General features: G+C 59.3%; 1 pseudogene; it reads right to left on the bottom strand.

Moving 5' to 3' along the window:
• Positions 1–17,815, bottom strand: part of LOC131571824 (zinc finger protein 345-like) — a 527,132-nt pseudogene that overhangs the window by 269,567 nt on the left and 239,750 nt on the right.

Here is a 17,815-nt window from a genome sequence, read left to right as displayed (position 1 = left end):
GAATCTTTGCAAGGGGCTTTTTTCCCTCATCCACTACCAAGTCCATCACCCTGAAGAAGAGCTGAAGGGAGAGCACTTGTACATAGCTGTCGTCCTGGAGGAATGGAAGAGGATGAGGCCTTTAGAACAATTACTCCAGGCTCACCTAGGCAAAGTTTCTGGGCAGCAGCCAGTGCCTGCAAGTGGGGACACAGAGCCTTACATGGTCAAAGAGCAGCAGCAGTGCCTCAGCCAGTTTTGGGGCAGTGGTGCTGGATACCAGGATGTCTGCCTGGAGCACATTTGTGAACACATGGATGGACATGCTGACCACCTCTCCATCGGCATCACCCAGCAGCTCCAGAAGGCTCGGAGACAGACTGCACATTCTGCTGGCCTGTGTGGAACACAAGGCTGTGCTGCAAAGCCATGGAGGGCTGCACCGCCAACACTGCCCTGGCACTGCAAGGCCACCCTGCTGCTGCAGGGCCCACAAAGGCCTGACGCCAAGAACTGTGGCAGGTGAGGCAGGAGAGCTGAGAGCAGCTGCCTCAGCTCCTGAAGCCCTGCACGCCCAAGGGGCTGCTTTCCTCAGCGCAGCTTCAGCCACAGCCCCCTTCTCACCATGGCGGGATCCTTGCTGAGCACCACGAGGCCTCTGAGTGCCAGGCGACGCCGCTCCCTGCACTCCATCTGCAGGCAACTTGACATGATCTTCACAAGAGTGTGAGCACATTCCCTCAAGTCCAGGCACTCAAGGACCTGAAAGGCACAGGGCAGTGACAGGGGACCCATCCAGCAGGAGCCCAGAAGCGCACAGGGCCGGGCCCAGGCAGCAGCACAGGGCGTGGGCACCGTCCCAGGCAGCTGTGGCTGTGAGAGGGCACAGAGCTGGGAGGCAGATCAGCGAGGCAGCGCTGGCCGCCAGGCTCACCTCCACAAGGAATGCCAGCAAGGGCAGATCCCACCTTGGCTTTTCACTGCTGAGCAGCAGGAGAAGGCAATATGCGACATGGGAACACAGGGGTGTCAAGTCATAACGCATCTCCCTGGCAGGGGGAAAAAAGGAGACCCTGAGGTGGGGGACAAACCTCTCCCAGGACTGACTCAGAGAGGTCTGGTCTTTCCCCCACATCCCTGGAGTGGATGTGGGTGCTCTGGGAAGTGGCCCCTTCTGGGCACTCTCCTCTCCCAGCCTTTTTCAGGCTCCTTGGCCGTCCCTCAGTGACGAGGCTCCGTGGCCCATGACCACAGGGACTGTGTGGAGCACAGGGCACAAATGCCGGGGGCAGTGGGGAGAAGGGGGTCTCACCTGGCCAGCAGACCCATGGCGTAGTGCTGGGTGTCAGCACACAGCAGCGTGTCCCAGCCACACTTGCGCTCCATAGACATCACCACGTGGTCACACTGCAGCATGTAGAGCAGAACCTTCATGACCTGCACTGCAAACCTGTGTGCAGAGCAAAGGCCTGGTCACACTGGGAGCGCTGGCACTGGCCACAAGGGCATGGAAAGGACAGGAGGACTGGGACCTGTTAAGCTTGGTGGGAAGGCGGTGTTCCTCCTGGCATGCTCTCCAGAAGGTATCAACTTCCTCTGGTGGCATCTGCTGTGTAGTGATGACAATATGAAAGAGCAGTGCCACAAACAGTTGCTCAGAATAAGGGATCATGGCCTTTTTGCACTCAGGCACCTGGACAGTCACCCAGAGCACCAGAGCTGCCTGCAAAAGAAGCAGCCCAAGACAGCGCTCAGTGCCAAGGCATCCATGGGGCAGGGCCCAAGGGCAGATGCAGGAGGGGCAGCATCAGGCTTGGTGCCCCCTGAGCCTGCCCCTAGACCAGGTTTCAGCCCAGTGACTCCGGCACCGAAAGGACTGAGAGCTACTGGAGAGGCGACCTGGGGGTGAGCATGGGCCCAGAAACTCACAGCCAGGGCAAAAACGTCCCTGTCGTCCCCATCAGAGGTGCATTCGCTGTGCAGTGGCCAATCCTCCATTACACGGAGCAGTGTTGGACGCACTCTCTCCATTGTTGGTTGTGACGAGCCAATGGTTCTCCATATGATTGCAGCAGCTCTGTGGGATCAGAGCTCTGTGTCAGGGGCATCTCAGTCACAGTACCTTGCCCTGTGCAGCTGTGGGAGTGCAGGTGAAAGAGCCCCGGTGCCCTGAGGGGCAGGGGGGGAGCATTGGCAGCAGGCTTGGGAAACAGAAGGGCCCGAGGGTCCTGGACCTCTGTGCCTGTCTGGCAGAGCCCATAGCACAGGCTGTGCAGGGCCATGGGCCCTAAAGGCTGGTGAGCCCTGAGCTCTCCAGGCACGTGGGCCCCGTACCTGTCACATGTTGGGGCACAGCGCAGGAGGGTGAGCACCACGTCAGCAGGCTGTGCTTCAGCCAGCCTCACAATGTCCCTTTGCAGCCTGGCATCCACAGTGCCCTGGGACAGTAGAGTCTGGTGGATGTTTCTTACGATGGCTGGCACCTGGAGGAGGCATGGGGTAGATTTTGAGTGCTCTCCTAGGGAGCAACTTCCTCAGCTTCCCCCAAGAAGTGCTTCCCTTCCTGCCACACTGTGCTGGCCTCAAAGGCTGAGGGGGCCCAGTGACCATGCCTTGAGGGGACACACAATCCTGGCAATCCTCCAGGCCTGGCCCCAGGCTGCTTACCTGCTGCTGAGAAGGAACAGCACTCTCCTGGAAAAAATCCTTAGTGGGAGCATGAATCCCAGTGAGAGTGGGCCTGGTGAGAGTATTTGAGATGTCCTCAGTATCTGCAGTGTTGGTGTTTATGACGGCCACATCCTCAGTCACTGCCTTGTCTGCTTTTGCCCTGTCCTCATTCGTTGCAGCCTCAGAGTTTTGTGAGCGCTCAGCCGAATCTGGGCTGACATCAGGCTCTGCCTGGAGCTCGGTCAGCCCTGAGTCAGGCTGGGCTGTGCCCTCAGCTGCAGTGGTGCCGCTCTTTCTACGTCGTCGGATGCGCAGGAATTTCCGGAACACCTGCAGGAGAAGAAAGGGCAGGGAAGCCAGGGATGCTCCGTGGCATGCTCCAAGCGTGGTGCTGGGCTGAGCAGGGACAGCAGGCCCAGCCCAGGTGGGGGTGGCTGCAGGTACCTTCAGGGTTTGGTGCAAGCAGCCACGGCTGGACTTCTGCTCTTGTCTCTTGTCCAGGGCTGCATCTGGCAAAGAGTGAGCACAGCCAGAGCTGAGGGGCTGCGGGAGAGCCTGGAGAAGACAGCCCAGCCCTGCGCTCGCAGGCAGGGAGAGCCCCAGCACGACCCAGGGGATAGAGCACGGCCTTTGTGGGGTGTCTGTCCTGCCCCTGTTTCATCCTGTCCATGGGCATTTCCCCAGGGGATGGGATGGGATGGGATGGGATGGGATGGGATGGGATGGGATGGGATGGGATGGGATGGGATGGGATGGGATGGGGCCAAGCTGGCTGTACCCATCAGTCCTGTGGCCCAGCTCTGCTACTCACCATCCTGCAGTGTCTGGATCTGCTCTGGATCTTCAGGCTGTTGTGCTGCGGCAGCTCCAGGGCTTCTCTTTTTTTTCCCCCTGAACACTTTCAACATGCCGGGGAATCTGGCTGCCATGTCAGAGTCTGTTCTTGAGGGCGCCTTAAAAAGAGATGCCTCAGGATATCGTCAAGTCAACAATTGCAGTTGTGCCCTCAAGGCACCTGCAACAGGGAAGCCTCAGGAAGGCTGCAGGACAGGAAGCCCTGCACTCTGGTCTTGAGGGCTCCTGCCACAATGACAGGAGGCTCCTCCTAAGTGATTCAGGTGGCCAAATCCCACGGTCGATGGCACTGGCCGCAGGAATGGCAGATGCCTCGGAAAAGCTCCGAGTCACAGAGTCCCGCAGTCTGGCCTCGAGCTCAGCTGCAGGAATAACGCTGCGGAAAAGCACCGGGAGAGACAGAAACGAGTGTGCTGTGTGGGGGCTCCTCACAGCACTGCTCTGTCCTGTTGTGTCCCGTTGGCTGTTCTGAGCACCCGGGCAAGCTTCTATTTCCCACGTGTCACAAAGGTCCCTTGGACACCGGGTTCCATTCCATGCAACGGTGACTGTGCTGCAGCTTGCCACCCAGGGCCGTTGCACAACTGCCACCTGCCCTGGGGCCGCCCCCAGCCCAGCCAAAGTGGCCCAGGCTGGAGGGAATCCCTGGGCCCAGGTGTCTAAGGCAGCCCCACAGGATCTCTTGGAACTGCTGGAAACATCAGCAAATGCTGCCCTGCTCTGTGGGCTCAGGGCATTTAAGAATCCTCACTTCAGGAAAGCTTTACTTCCCATTGCTCAACTCAAGTAGTTCCAAAATTTGCAAACTTCTCCAATTAATAGCCATGGCCAGAGAATGGGAATGGTTTGGATGTTTATTCCCATCTCAAAGCAGCAACTCATTTGCCTTAACATCATCCACTGGAAGTCACTTTACAAAACATAACACTACACGGAGCCAAAAAGAAGGCCATTCTTTGATTTGCAAATGGATTTTGAAGAAGGGATTATAATCTCCTAATTCTCTTAAGGACTAAAAACTGTCAAGGAATGAAAGACCACTCAGTGTTACAAGAGTAACCAGAACAAAGGAGTAGATGGCAAAAGGGCTAATCCTCCCCCAGTACAGATATCTAAGTGGCCAATAAAGTACAACTCTCCCTTCTTGTTCCCTGCAGGAGAAACAGCACCAGTAAAACAAATGGTCACAGATATTCTTTCTGCCCTCCATAACCAAAGCTGTGCTAAAGCACAGATGCTGCCTCCAAACTGACTCAAATTCCAGGCCAGACCTCTCACCTTCCAGACAACTCTTTCCCCAACACGCCCCCCAACAACCACCCCTAAACGCCCCCACAGAAGCCCTCAACTCCCCACCAGGAGCCCCAGCTGTGCCCGTCCCTCCGTAGAGCTTTCCCAGCCTCCAGCAGAGCCCCTGGTTCCCTGCATGTGCCGTGGGATGGCACTCAGGAGGATCTGCTCCAAGGCCTTCTCTGGCTTGGAGCAAAGCCAGGCTGCCAGGCCTGTAGTTCCTGGATCATCCTTGCCAGCGAGCCTTCCTGTGCACGGCTGCTCCATGGGCACATCTGCGCTCAGCTGGGACTTCTCCACTCAACCAGGGCTGCCGGGAAAGGATCCAGAGCAGCCTGGCAAGCTCTTTCTCCAGCTCCCTCTTCACTCTTGGGGGAGGTAGACCATCCCACAGGAAAGCAACTGGTGCCACAAGGAGTGGGTGGCATCAGGCAGCTCAGGACTGATGAGATGCCCCTCAGGACTGCTGTATCCTGAGGTAATACTGCTGGCCATCCCGTGTGTACCTGTAAAAGCTTCAAATCAGCCGCCCCAGCTTCCGGGGCCTCTCTTGGCCAGCACCCTGATGTGGATGCAGGGCTGCTGCCAGGCACTGCTGGGACCCAGTGGCTCAGGACCAGCTTTCTGGTGTCCACGGAGCAGCCCTGACACAGCCAGGGCCATCCCGAAAGCAGACAAATGCTCATGGGTCAGCAGAGAGGAGCAAGGAGCACTGGGCTGCTCTCAGGGTATCTCAGCATGGTGCTCCAGGGGGAGGAGCAGGCTGGCCATCCACATTCAGGGCATCCCCTGCATCAAAAGGATGGGCATTTTGTCCTTTTCATCCCTCCAGCCCATAACCAGGCCTGACATCTCCTCTTCTGGGCTGGAGTTTTTCCAGTTACAGTCAAATTCCCACCAGTTAAACCATAAAGTTTCCTTCATTGTCTGCTCTTCATGATCTTGTTGACATGCACAACAGTGGACCAAATATGGCAGGGCCTTAGACACGACTTTGGTCCTGACACACAGGCTCCTTGTCCCTCTGCTGGCCTTTAGTGTGCTCAACAAGATTGTGGAACTGCACAGTGCTGTGCAGCTGCGCCTTCAGCACAGGGACCTTTCCAGCCTGACCTGCCCTCGTTCCTCTGGGTCTGTGGGAGAGAATGGCAGCAGGGGCCAGTGTGTCCCAGGGCCCCGGATGTGCTTCAGCTCAGGGATTGGCAGGCAAAGTGAAGAAGCCAAACTGTTTATTAATGGAAGGCGAAGCAAAGGGAGGAGTGGGGAGGGAAGAAAGGGCACGGGCAGGGTCTGAGGGCTGGGGGGAGGCACGGACTTGTCAACAGGCAGGGAGAAGGCAGGAGCTATTGGAGCTTCCCATAGGCTCAGCTGTGCCAATCATCAGCTGTGCCTCAAGCTCCAGCTGGTCTCTTCTGTCTCTTCTGGCCTCTCAAGTTGCTCTCCTCTTCCATGGTGTTTTTAGGACTTTTAGGAGCAATGGTTCTTCTGAGCCACCAGATAAACGTAGTTCTGCAGATCTCTCAATGATTCTCTGCTGAACGACTATGTTCATTTGGGAAGGGCTGTCATCTCTTCTCAGGCCTTGAAGGGCTGGAAGAGAGATGAGCAGAGGCAGAGTCAGAGCCTGGATCTGCAGGTAGCCAAGGAGGCCTTCCTGCCAGGGCCATACCCCCCACATCGTGCCATGGACAGGAGGCAGCAGGAGACAATGGGATCAGCCAGAAGGTGCTGGCCACAAATGTCCCCCACACAGGTCCTGTCCCTGAGACCTCTCTGTGCTTGTCCACACAGGGAAAGAAGCCTGTCGCAGCCAGGGCACGACTTGCAGTTCCCCCAGTGGCAGCCCCCGCTGTCAGCCCGCTGCCCGCACTCACCCTCATTGAGGAGCTGGAGCTCTTCCTTCCAGCCCATCGTGACCATCCCGGCCATGCCTGTGAACACAGAGCCTGTCACGGCCCCAGCGGCACAGCTCCCTGCCAGCGGCGCTGCCGGCGCTGTGGCCACACGGGCTGCTGGCCCGGCAGGGCTCAGCCCGGGCCCTTGCCGCTCGCTGCTGCCCCAGGGCACGGCTGCCAGAGGGCGGCAGCAGCAATGCCCAGGCCAGGCGGGGCTCCACGGCGCCGGGCCGGGCTGGCGCTGCCGGGGCAGCAGGCGGGGCCGGGGCCGAGCTGCGGCGGGCCGGGGAGGAGCCCGGGCTCGGGACTCACCCATGATCCTGACGGCCGCCGCTCGCAGGGGCTCCTGTGGGCTATCCAGGTAGAGCAGTGCCCGGCGCAGGTGCTCGGCCGCTCGGCTCCTGTCCTCTGCCAGCTGGAGAGAGCAACAGGAGGGAAGGGTGGGCCCGGGCTCAAGCTCCTGGGCGGGGCGCTGCCTGCGCCCATCGACGGCCTGGCCTGCCCGCACAGCCCTGAGGCGCGGCCAGCAGCCGCTGGCCAAGGGCTCCCGAAGGGAGGGGGCAGAGGGCCGGCTGCTGCCCGGGGAGCCGCGGTGCCGACCCGCAGCCCCGCCGGGCCGGGGCTCTATGGGCACCCGACTCAGGGCCACGGGAGCCTGGAGAAGAGTCCGCGCGGCCTCTGGGTGCAGCAGCGGGCACAACTGCCAGCCCCGCACACTGAGCACCGCCCTCAGGGACCTTCTCCAGGCTGAGCCTGGGGCTTCCAGGCCCTCCTTACCAGGACCTCGGTGAACTCTAACAGCTGCCCCTTCTTCACCAGCTGCTTGAGCTTCCTCCTCTTCAGGAACCTTGCCACACGAAGCAGCGTTTCCCAAGAGGCCTGGAGGGCAGCAGAGACCCAGAGATGGCCCCACGGGCCAAGGCACAGGACCCACATCGCTGTGCCAAGTCCTGCAGGAGGCTGCAGTCCATGAGGTGCCAGGGCAGGAGGCAGCCGAGCCCCCTCCCCGAGATCCACCAGCATCACACAAAACCTCACCTTTGCCACACACTGGTTCTCATCATGGCAGTGGAAGAAGAGTGGAAGGAGGCTTTGGCTCAGAATCTTTGCAAGGGGCTTTTTTCCCTCATCCACTACCAAGTCCATCACCCTGAAGAAGAGCTGAAGGGAGAGCACTTGTACATAGCTGTCGTCCTGGAGGAATGGAAGAGGATGAGGCCTTTAGAACAATTACTCCAGGCTCACCTAGGCAAAGTTTCTGGGCAGCAGCCAGTGCCTGCAAGTGGGGACACAGAGCCTTACATGGTCAAAGAGCAGCAGCAGTGCCTCAGCCAGTTTTGGGGCAGTGGTGCTGGATACCAGGATGTCTGCCTGGAGCACATTTGTGAACACATGGATGGACATGCTGACCACCTCTCCATCGGCATCACCCAGCAGCTCCAGAAGGCTCGGAGACAGACTGCACATTCTGCTGGCCTGTGTGGAACACAAGGCTGTGCTGCAAAGCCATGGAGGGCTGCACCGCCAACACTGCCCTGGCACTGCAAGGCCACCCTGCTGCTGCAGGGCCCACAAAGGCCTGACGCCAAGAACTGTGGCAGGTGAGGCAGGAGAGCTGAGAGCAGCTGCCTCAGCTCCTGAAGCCCTGCACGCCCAAGGGGCTGCTTTCCTCAGCGCAGCTTCAGCCACAGCCCCCTTCTCACCATGGCGGGATCCTTGCTGAGCACCACGAGGCCTCTGAGTGCCAGGCGACGCCGCTCCCTGCACTCCATCTGCAGGCAACTTGACATGATCTTCACAAGAGTGTGAGCACATTCCCTCAAGTCCAGGCACTCAAGGACCTGAAAGGCACAGGGCAGTGACAGGGGACCCATCCAGCAGGAGCCCAGAAGCGCACAGGGCCGGGCCCAGGCAGCAGCACAGGGCGTGGGCACCGTCCCAGGCAGCTGTGGCTGTGAGAGGGCACAGAGCTGGGAGGCAGATCAGCGAGGCAGCGCTGGCCGCCAGGCTCACCTGCACAAGGAATGCCAGCAAGGGCAGATCCCACCTTGGCTTTTCACTGCTGAGCAGCAGGAGAAGGCAATATGCGACATGGGAACACAGGGGTGTCAAGTCATAACGCATCTCCCTGGCAGGGGGAAAAAAGGAGACCCTGAGGTGGGGGACAAACCTCTCCCAGGACTGACTCAGAGAGGTCTGGTCTTTCCCCCACATCCCTGGAGTGGATGTGGGTGCTCTGGGAAGTGGCCCCTTCTGGGCACTCTCCTCTCCCAGCCTTTTTCAGGCTCCTTGGCCGTCCCTCAGTGACGAGGCTCCGTGGCCCATGACCACAGGGACTGTGTGGAGCACAGGGCACAAATGCCGGGGGCAGTGGGGAGAAGGGGGTCTCACCTGGCCAGCAGACCCATGGCGTAGTGCTGGGTGTCAGCACACAGCAGCGTGTCCCAGCCACACTTGCGCTCCATAGACATCACCACGTGGTCACACTGCAGCATGTAGAGCAGAACCTTCATGACCTGCACTGCAAACCTGTGTGCAGAGCAAAGGCCTGGTCACACTGGGAGCGCTGGCACTGGCCACAAGGGCATGGAAAGGACAGGAGGACTGGGACCTGTTAAGCTTGGTGGGAAGGCGGTGTTCCTCCTGGCATGCTCTCCAGAAGGTATCAACTTCCTCTGGTGGCATCTGCTGTGTAGTGATGACAATATGAAAGAGCAGTGCCACAAACAGTTGCTCAGAATAAGGGATCATGGCCTTTTTGCACTCAGGCACCTGGACAGTCACCCAGAGCACCAGAGCTGCCTGCAAAAGAAGCAGCCCAAGACAGCGCTCAGTGCCAAGGCATCCATGGGGCAGGGCCCAAGGGCAGATGCAGGAGGGGCAGCATCAGGCTTGGTGCCCCCTGAGCCTGCCCCTAGACCAGGTTTCAGCCCAGTGACTCCGGCACCGAAAGGACTGAGAGCTACTGGAGAGGCGACCTGGGGGTGAGCATGGGCCCAGAAACTCACAGCCAGGGCAAAAACGTCCCTGTCGTCCCCATCAGAGGTGCATTCGCTGTGCAGTGGCCAATCCTCCATTACACGGAGCAGTGTTGGACGCACTCTCTCCATTGTTGGTTGTGACGAGCCAATGGTTCTCCATATGATTGCAGCAGCTCTGTGGGATCAGAGCTCTGTGTCAGGGGCATCTCAGTCACAGTACCTTGCCCTGTGCAGCTGTGGGAGTGCAGGTGAAAGAGCCCCGGTGCCCTGAGGGGCAGGGGGGGAGCATTGGCAGCAGGCTTGGGAAACAGAAGGGCCCGAGGGTCCTGGACCTCTGTGCCTGTCTGGCAGAGCCCATAGCACAGGCTGTGCAGGGCCATGGGCCCTAAAGGCTGGTGAGCCCTGAGCTCTCCAGGCACGTGGGCCCCGTACCTGTCACATGTTGGGGCACAGCGCAGGAGGGTGAGCACCACGTCAGCAGGCTGTGCTTCAGCCAGCCTCACAATGTCCCTTTGCAGCCTGGCATCCACAGTGCCCTGGGACAGTAGAGTCTGGTGGATGTTTCTTACGATGGCTGGCACCTGGAGGAGGCATGGGGTAGATTTTGAGTGCTCTCCTAGGGAGCAACTTCCTCAGCTTCCCCCAAGAAGTGCTTCCCTTCCTGCCACACTGTGCTGGCCTCAAAGGCTGAGGGGGCCCAGTGACCATGCCTTGAGGGGACACACAATCCTGGCAATCCTCCAGGCCTGGCCCCAGGCTGCTTACCTGCTGCTGAGAAGGAACAGCACTCTCCTGGAAAAAATCCTTAGTGGGAGCATGAATCCCAGTGAGAGTGGGCCTGGTGAGAGTATTTGAGATGTCCTCAGTATCTGCAGTGTTGGTGTTTATGACGGCCACATCCTCAGTCACTGCCTTGTCTGCTTTTGCCCTGTCCTCATTCGTTGCAGCCTCAGAGTTTTGTGAGCGCTCAGCCGAATCTGGGCTGACATCAGGCTCTGCCTGGAGCTCGGTCAGCCCTGAGTCAGGCTGGGCTGTGCCCTCAGCTGCAGTGGTGCCGCTCTTTCTACGTCGTCGGATGCGCAGGAATTTCCGGAACACCTGCAGGAGAAGAAAGGGCAGGGAAGCCAGGGATGCTCCGTGGCATGCTCCAAGCGTGGTGCTGGGCTGAGCAGGGACAGCAGGCCCAGCCCAGGTGGGGGTGGCTGCAGGTACCTTCAGGGTTTGGTGCAAGCAGCCACGGCTGGACTTCTGCTCTTGTCTCTTGTCCAGGGCTGCATCTGGCAAAGAGTGAGCACAGCCAGAGCTGAGGGGCTGCGGGAGAGCCTGGAGAAGACAGCCCAGCCCTGCGCTCGCAGGCAGGGAGAGCCCCAGCAGGACCCAGGGGATAGAGCACGGCCTTTGTGGGGTGTCTGTCCTGCCCCTGTTTCATCCTGTCCATGGGCATTTCCCCAGGGGATGGGATGGGATGGGATGGGATGGGATGGGATGGGATGGGATGGGATGGGATGGGATGGGGCCAAGCTGGCTGTACCCATCAGTCCTGTGGCCCAGCTCTGCTACTCACCATCCTGCAGTGTCTGGATCTGCTCTGGATCTTCAGGCTGTTGTGCTGCGGCAGCTCCAGGGCTTCTCTTTTTTTTCCCCCTGAACACTTTCAACATGCCGGGGAATCTGGCTGCCATGTCAGAGTCTGTTCTTGAGGGCGCCTTAAAAAGAGATGCCTCAGGATATCGTCAAGTCAACAATTGCAGTTGTGCCCTCAAGGCACCTGCAACAGGGAAGCCTCAGGAAGGCTGCAGGACAGGAAGCCCTGCACTCTGGTCTTGAGGGCTCCTGCCACAATGACAGGAGGCTCCTCCTAAGTGATTCAGGTGGCCAAATCCCACGGTCGATGGCACAGGCCGCAGGAATGGCAGATGCCTCGGAAAAGCTCCGAGTCACAGAGTCCCGCAGTCTGGCCTCGAGCTCAGCTGCAGGAATAACGCTGCGGAAAAGCACCGGGAGAGACAGAAACGAGTGTGCTGTGTGGGGGCTCCTCACAGCACTGCTCTGTCCTGTTGTGTCCCGTTGGCTGTTCTGAGCACCCGGGCAAGCTTCTATTTCCCACGTGTCACAAAGGTCCCTTGGACACCGGGTTCCATTCCATGCAACGGTGACTGTGCTGCAGCTTGCCACCCAGGGCCGTTGCACAACTGCCACCTGCCCTGGGGCCGCCCCCAGCCCAGCCAAAGTGGCCCAGGCTGGAGGGAATCCCTGGGCCCAGGTGTCTAAGGCAGCCCCACAGGATCTCTTGGAACTGCTGGAAACATCAGCAAATGCTGCCCTGCTCTGTGGGCTCAGGGCATTTAAGAATCCTCACTTCAGGAAAGCTTTACTTCCCATTGCTCAACTCAAGTAGTTCCAAAATTTGCAAACTTGTCCAATTAATAGCCATGGCCAGAGAATGGGAATGGTTTGGATGTTTATTCCCATCTCAAAGCAGCAACTCATTTGCCTTAACATCATCCACTGGAAGTCACTTTACAAAACATAACACTACACGGAGCCAAAAAGAAGGCCATTCTTTGATTTGCAAATGGATTTTGAAGAAGGGATTATAATCTCCTAATTCTCTTAAGGACTAAAAACTGTCAAGGAATGAAAGACCACTCAGTGTTACAAGAGTAACCAGAACAAAGGAGTAGATGGCAAAAGGGCTAATCCTCCCCCAGTACAGATATCTAAGTGGCCAATAAAGTACAACTCTCCCTTCTTGTTCCCTGCAGGAGAAACAGCACCAGTAAAACAAATGGTCACAGATATTCTTTCTGCCCTCCATAACCAAAGCTGTGCTAAAGCACAGATGCTGCCTCCAAACTGACTCAAATTCCAGGCCAGACCTCTCACCTTCCAGACAACTCTTTCCCCAACACGCCCCCCAACAACCACCCCTAAACGCCCCCACAGAAGCCCTCAACTCCCCACCAGGAGCCCCAGCTGTGCCCGTCCCTCCGTAGAGCTTTCCCAGCCTCCAGCAGAGCCCCTGGTTCCCTGCATGTGCCGTGGGATGGCACTCAGGAGGATCTGCTCCAAGGCCTTCTCTGGCTTGGAGCAAAGCCAGGCTGCCAGGCCTGTAGTTCCTGGATCATCCTTGCCAGCGAGCCTTCCTGTGCACGGCTGCTCCATGGGCACATCTGCGCTCAGCTGGGACTTCTCCACTCAACCAGGGCTGCCGGGAAAGGATCCAGAGCAGCCTGGCAAGCTCTTTCTCCAGCTCCCTCTTCACTCTTGGGGGAGGTAGACCATCCCACAGGAAAGCAACTGGTGCCACAAGGAGTGGGTGGCATCAGGCAGCTCAGGACTGATGAGATGCCCCTCAGGACTGCTGTATCCTGAGGTAACACTGCTGGCCATCCCGTGTGTACCTGTAAAAGCTTCAAATCAGCCGCCCCAGCTTCCGGGGCCTCTCTTGGCCAGCACCCTGATGTGGATGCAGGGCTGCTGCCAGGCACTGCTGGGACCCAGTGGCTCAGGACCAGCTTTCTGGTGTCCACGGAGCAGCCCTGACACAGCCAGGGCCATCCCGAAAGCAGACAAATGCTCATGGGTCAGCAGAGAGGAGCAAGGAGCACTGGGCTGCTCTCAGGGTATCTCAGCATGGTGCTCCAGGGGGAGGAGCAGGCTGGCCATCCACATTCAGGGCATCCCCTGCATCAAAAGGATGGGCATTTTGTCCTTTTCATCCCTCCAGCCCATAACCAGGCCTGACATCTCCTCTTCTGGGCTGGAGTTTTTCCAGTTACAGTCAAATTCCCACCAGTTAAACCATAAAGTTTCCTTCATTGTCTGCTCTTCATGATCTTGTTGACATGCACAACAGTGGACCAAATATGGCAGGGCCTTAGACACGACTTTGGTCCTGACACACAGGCTCCTTGTCCCTCTGCTGGCCTTTAGTGTGCTCAACAAGATTGTGGAACTGCACAGTGCTGTGGAGCTGCGCCTTCAGCACAGGGACCTTTCCAGCCTGACCTGCCCTCGTTCCTCTGGGTCTGTGGGAGAGAATGGCAGCAGGGGCCAGTGTGTCCCAGGGCCCCGGATGTGCTTCAGCTCCACAGGGATGCAGGCAAAGTGAAGAAGCCAAACTGTTTATTAATGGAAGGCGAAGCAAAGGGAGGAGTGGGGAGGGAAGAAAGGGCACGGGCAGGGTCTGAGGGCTGGGGGGAGGCACGGACTTGTCAACAGGCAGGGAGAAGGCAGGAGCTATTGGAGCTTCCCATAGGCTCAGCTGTGCCAATCATCAGCTGTGCCTCAAGCTCCAGCTGGTCTCTTCTGTCTCTTCTGGCCTCTCAAGTTGCTCTCCTCTTCCATGGTGTTTTTAGGACTTTTAGGAGCAATGGTTCTTCTGAGCCACCAGATAAACGTAGTTCTGCAGATCTCTCAATGATTCTCTGCTGAACGACTATGTTCATTTGGGAAGGGCTGTCATCTCTTCTCAGGCCTTGAAGGGCTGCAAGAGAGATGAGCAGAGGCAGAGTCAGAGCCTGGATCTGCAGGTAGCCAAGGAGGCCTTCCTGCCAGGGCCATACCCCCCACATCGTGCCATGGACAGGAGGCAGCAGGAGACAATGGGATCAGCCAGAAGGTGCTGGCCACAAATGTCCCCCACACAGGTCCTGTCCCTGAGACCTCTCTGTGCTTGTCCACACAGGGAAAGAAGCCTGTCGCAGCCAGGGCACGACTTGCAGTTCCCCCAGTGGCAGCCCCCGCTGTCAGCCCGCTGCCCGCACTCACCCTCATTGAGGAGCTGGAGCTCTTCCTTCCAGCCCATCGTGACCATCCCGGCCATGCCTGTGAACACAGAGCCTGTCACGGCCCCAGCGGCACAGCTCCCTGCCAGCGGCGCTGCCGGCGCTGTGGCCACACGGGCTGCTGGCCCGGCAGGGCTCAGCCCGGGCCCTTGCCGCTCGCTGCTGCCCCAGGGCACGGCTGCCAGAGGGCGGCAGCAGCAATGCCCAGGCCAGGCGGGGCTCCACGGCGCCGGGCCGGGCTGGCGCTGCCGGGGCAGCAGGCGGGGCCGGGGCCGAGCTGCGGCGGGCCGGGGAGGAGCCCGGGCTCGGGACTCACCCATGATCCTGACGGCCGCCGCTCGCAGGGGCTCCTGTGGGCTATCCAGGTAGAGCAGTGCCCGGCGCAGGTGCTCGGCTGTTCGGCTCCTGTCCTCTGCCAGCTGGAGAGAGCAACAGGAGGGAAGGGTGGGCCCGGGCTCAAGCTCCTGGGCGGGGCGCTGCCTGCGCCCATCGACGGCCTGGCCTGCCCGCACAGCCCTGAGGCGCGGCCAGCAGCCGCTGGCCAAGGGCTCCCGAAGGGAGGGGGCAGAGGGCCGGCTGCTGCCCGGGGAGCCGCGGTGCCGACCCGCAGCCCTGCCGGGCCGGGGCTCTATGGGCACCCGACTCAGGGCCACGGGAGCCTGGAGAAGAGTCCGCGCGGCCTCTGGGTGCAGCAGCGGGCACAACTGCCAGCCCCGCACACTGAGCACCGCCCTCAGGGACCTTCTCCAGGCTGAGCCTGGGGCTTCCAGGCCCTCCTTACCAGGACCTCGGTGAACTCTAACAGCTGCCCCTTCTTCACCAGCTGCTTGAGCTTCCTCCTCTTCAGGAACCTTGCCACACGAAGCAGCGTTTCCCAAGAGGCCTGGAGGGCAGCAGAGACCCAGAGATGGCCCCACGGGCCAAGGCACAGGACCCACATCGCTGTGCCAAGTCCTGCAGGAGGCTGCAGTCCATGAGGTGCCAGGGCAGGAGGCAGCCGAGCCCCCTCCCCGAGATCCACCAGCATCACACAAAACCTCACCTTTGCCACACACTGGTTCTCATCATGGCAGTGGAAGAAGAGTGGAAGGAGGCTTTGGCTCAGAATCTTTGCAAGGGGCTTTTTTCCCTCATCCACTACCAAGTCCATCATCCTGAAGAAGAGCTGAAGGGAGAGCACTTGTACATAGCTGTTGTCCTGGAGGAATGGAAGAGGATGAGGCCTTTAGAACAATTACTCCAGGCTCACCTAGGCAAAGTTTCTGGGCAGCAGCCAGTGCCTGCAAGTGGGGACACAGAGCCTTACATGGTCAAAGAGCAGCAGCAGTGCCTCAGCCAGTTTTGGGGCAGTGGTGCTGGATACCAGGATGTCTGCCTGGAGCACATTTGTGAACACATGGATGGACATGCTGACCACCTCTCCATCGGCATCACCCAGCAGCTCCAGAAGGCTCGGAGACAGACTGCACATTCTGCTGGCCTGTGTAGAACACAAGGCTGTGCTGCAAAGCCATGGAGGGCTGCACCGCCAACACTGCCCTGGCACTGCAAGCCCACCCTGCTGCTGCAGGGCCCACAAAGGCCTGACGCCAAGAACTGTGGCAGGTGAGGCAGGAGAGCTGAGAGCAGCTGCCTCAGCTCCTGAAGCCCTGCACGCCCAAGGGGCTGCTTTCCTCAGCGCAGCTTCAGCCACGGCCCCCTTCTCACCATGGCGGGATCCTTGCTGAGCACCACGAGGCCTCTGAGTGCCAGGCGACGCCGCTCCCTGCACTCCATCTGCAGGCAACTTGACATGATCTTCACAAGAGTGTGAGCACATTCCCTCAAGTCCAGGCACTCAAGGACCTGAAAGGCACAGGGCAGTGACAGGGGACCCATCCAGCAGGAGCCCAGAAGCGCACAGGGCCGGGCCCAGGCAGCAGCACAGGGCGTGGGCACCGTCCCAGGCAGCTGTGGCTGTGAGAGGGCACAGAGCTGGGAGGCAGATCAGCGAGGCAGCGCTGGCCGCCAGGCTCACCTCCACAAGGAATGCCAGCAAGGGCAGATCCCACCTTGGCTTTTCACTGCTGAGCAGCAGGAGAAGGCAATATGCGACATGGGAACACAGGGGTGTCAAGTCATAACGCATCTCCCTGGCAGGGGGAAAAAAGGAGACCCTGAGGTGGGGGACAAACCTCTCCCAGGACTGACTCAGAGAGGTCTGGTCTTTCCCCCACATCCCTGGAGTGGATGTGGGTGCTCTGGGAAGTGGCCCCTTCTGGGCACTCTCCTCTCCCAGCCTTTTTCAGGCTCCTTGGCCGTCCCTCAGTGACGAGGCTCCGTGGCCCATGACCACAGGGACTGTGTGGAGCACAGGGCACAAATGCCGGGGGCAGTGGGGAGAAGGGGGTCTCACCTGGCCAGCAGACCCATGGCATAGTGCTGGGTGTCAGCACACAGCAGCGTGTCCCAGCCACACTTGCGCTCCATAGACATCACCACGTGGTCACACTGCAGCATGTAGAGCAGAACCTTCATGACCTGCACTGCAAACCTGTGTGCAGAGCAAAGGCCTGGTCACACTGGGAGCGCTGGCACTGGCCACAAGGGCATGGAAAGGACAGGAGGACTGGGACCTGTTAAGCTTGGTGGGAAGGCGGTGTTCCTCTTGGCATGCTCTCCAGAAGGTATCAACTTCCTCTGGTGGCATCTGCTGTGTAGTGATGACAATATGAAAGAGCAGTGCCACAAACAGTTGCTCAGAATAAGGGATCATGGCCTTTTTGCACTCAGGCACCTGGACAGTCACCCAGAGCACCAGAGCTGCCTGCAAAAGAAGCAGCCCAAGACAGCGCTCAGTGCCAAGGCATCCATGGGGCAGGGCCCAAGGGCAGATGCAGGAGGGGCAGCATCAGGCTTGGTGCCCCCTGAGCCTGCCCCTAGACCAGGTTTCAGCCCAGTGACTCCGGCACCGAAAGGACTGAGAGCTACTGGAGAGGCGACCTGGGGGTGAGCATGGGCCCAGAAACTCACAGCCAGGGCAAAAACGTCCCTGTCGTCCCCATCAGAGGTGCATTCGCTGTGCAGTGGCCAATCCTCCATTACACGGAGCAGTGTTGGACGCACTCTCTCCATTGTTGGTTGTGACGAGCCAATGGTTCTCCATATGATTGCAGCAGCTCTGTGGGATCAGAGCTCTGTGTCAGGGGCATCTCAGTCACAGTACCTTGCCCTGTGCAGCTGTGGGAGTGCAGGTGAAAGAGCCCCGGTGCCCTGAGGGGCAGGGGGGGAGCATTGGCAGCAGGCTTGGGAAACAGAAGGGCCCGAGGGTCCTGGACCTCTGTGCCTGTCTGGCAGAGCCCATAGCACAGGCTGT

Source organism: Ammospiza caudacuta, unplaced genomic scaffold (genome assembly GCF_027887145.1).
Source record: "Ammospiza caudacuta isolate bAmmCau1 unplaced genomic scaffold, bAmmCau1.pri scaffold_39, whole genome shotgun sequence".
In the NCBI taxonomy this organism is placed as follows: Eukaryota; Metazoa; Chordata; class Aves; order Passeriformes; family Passerellidae; genus Ammospiza; species Ammospiza caudacuta.
This window is presented reverse-complemented; position numbering and strand designations above follow the sequence as displayed.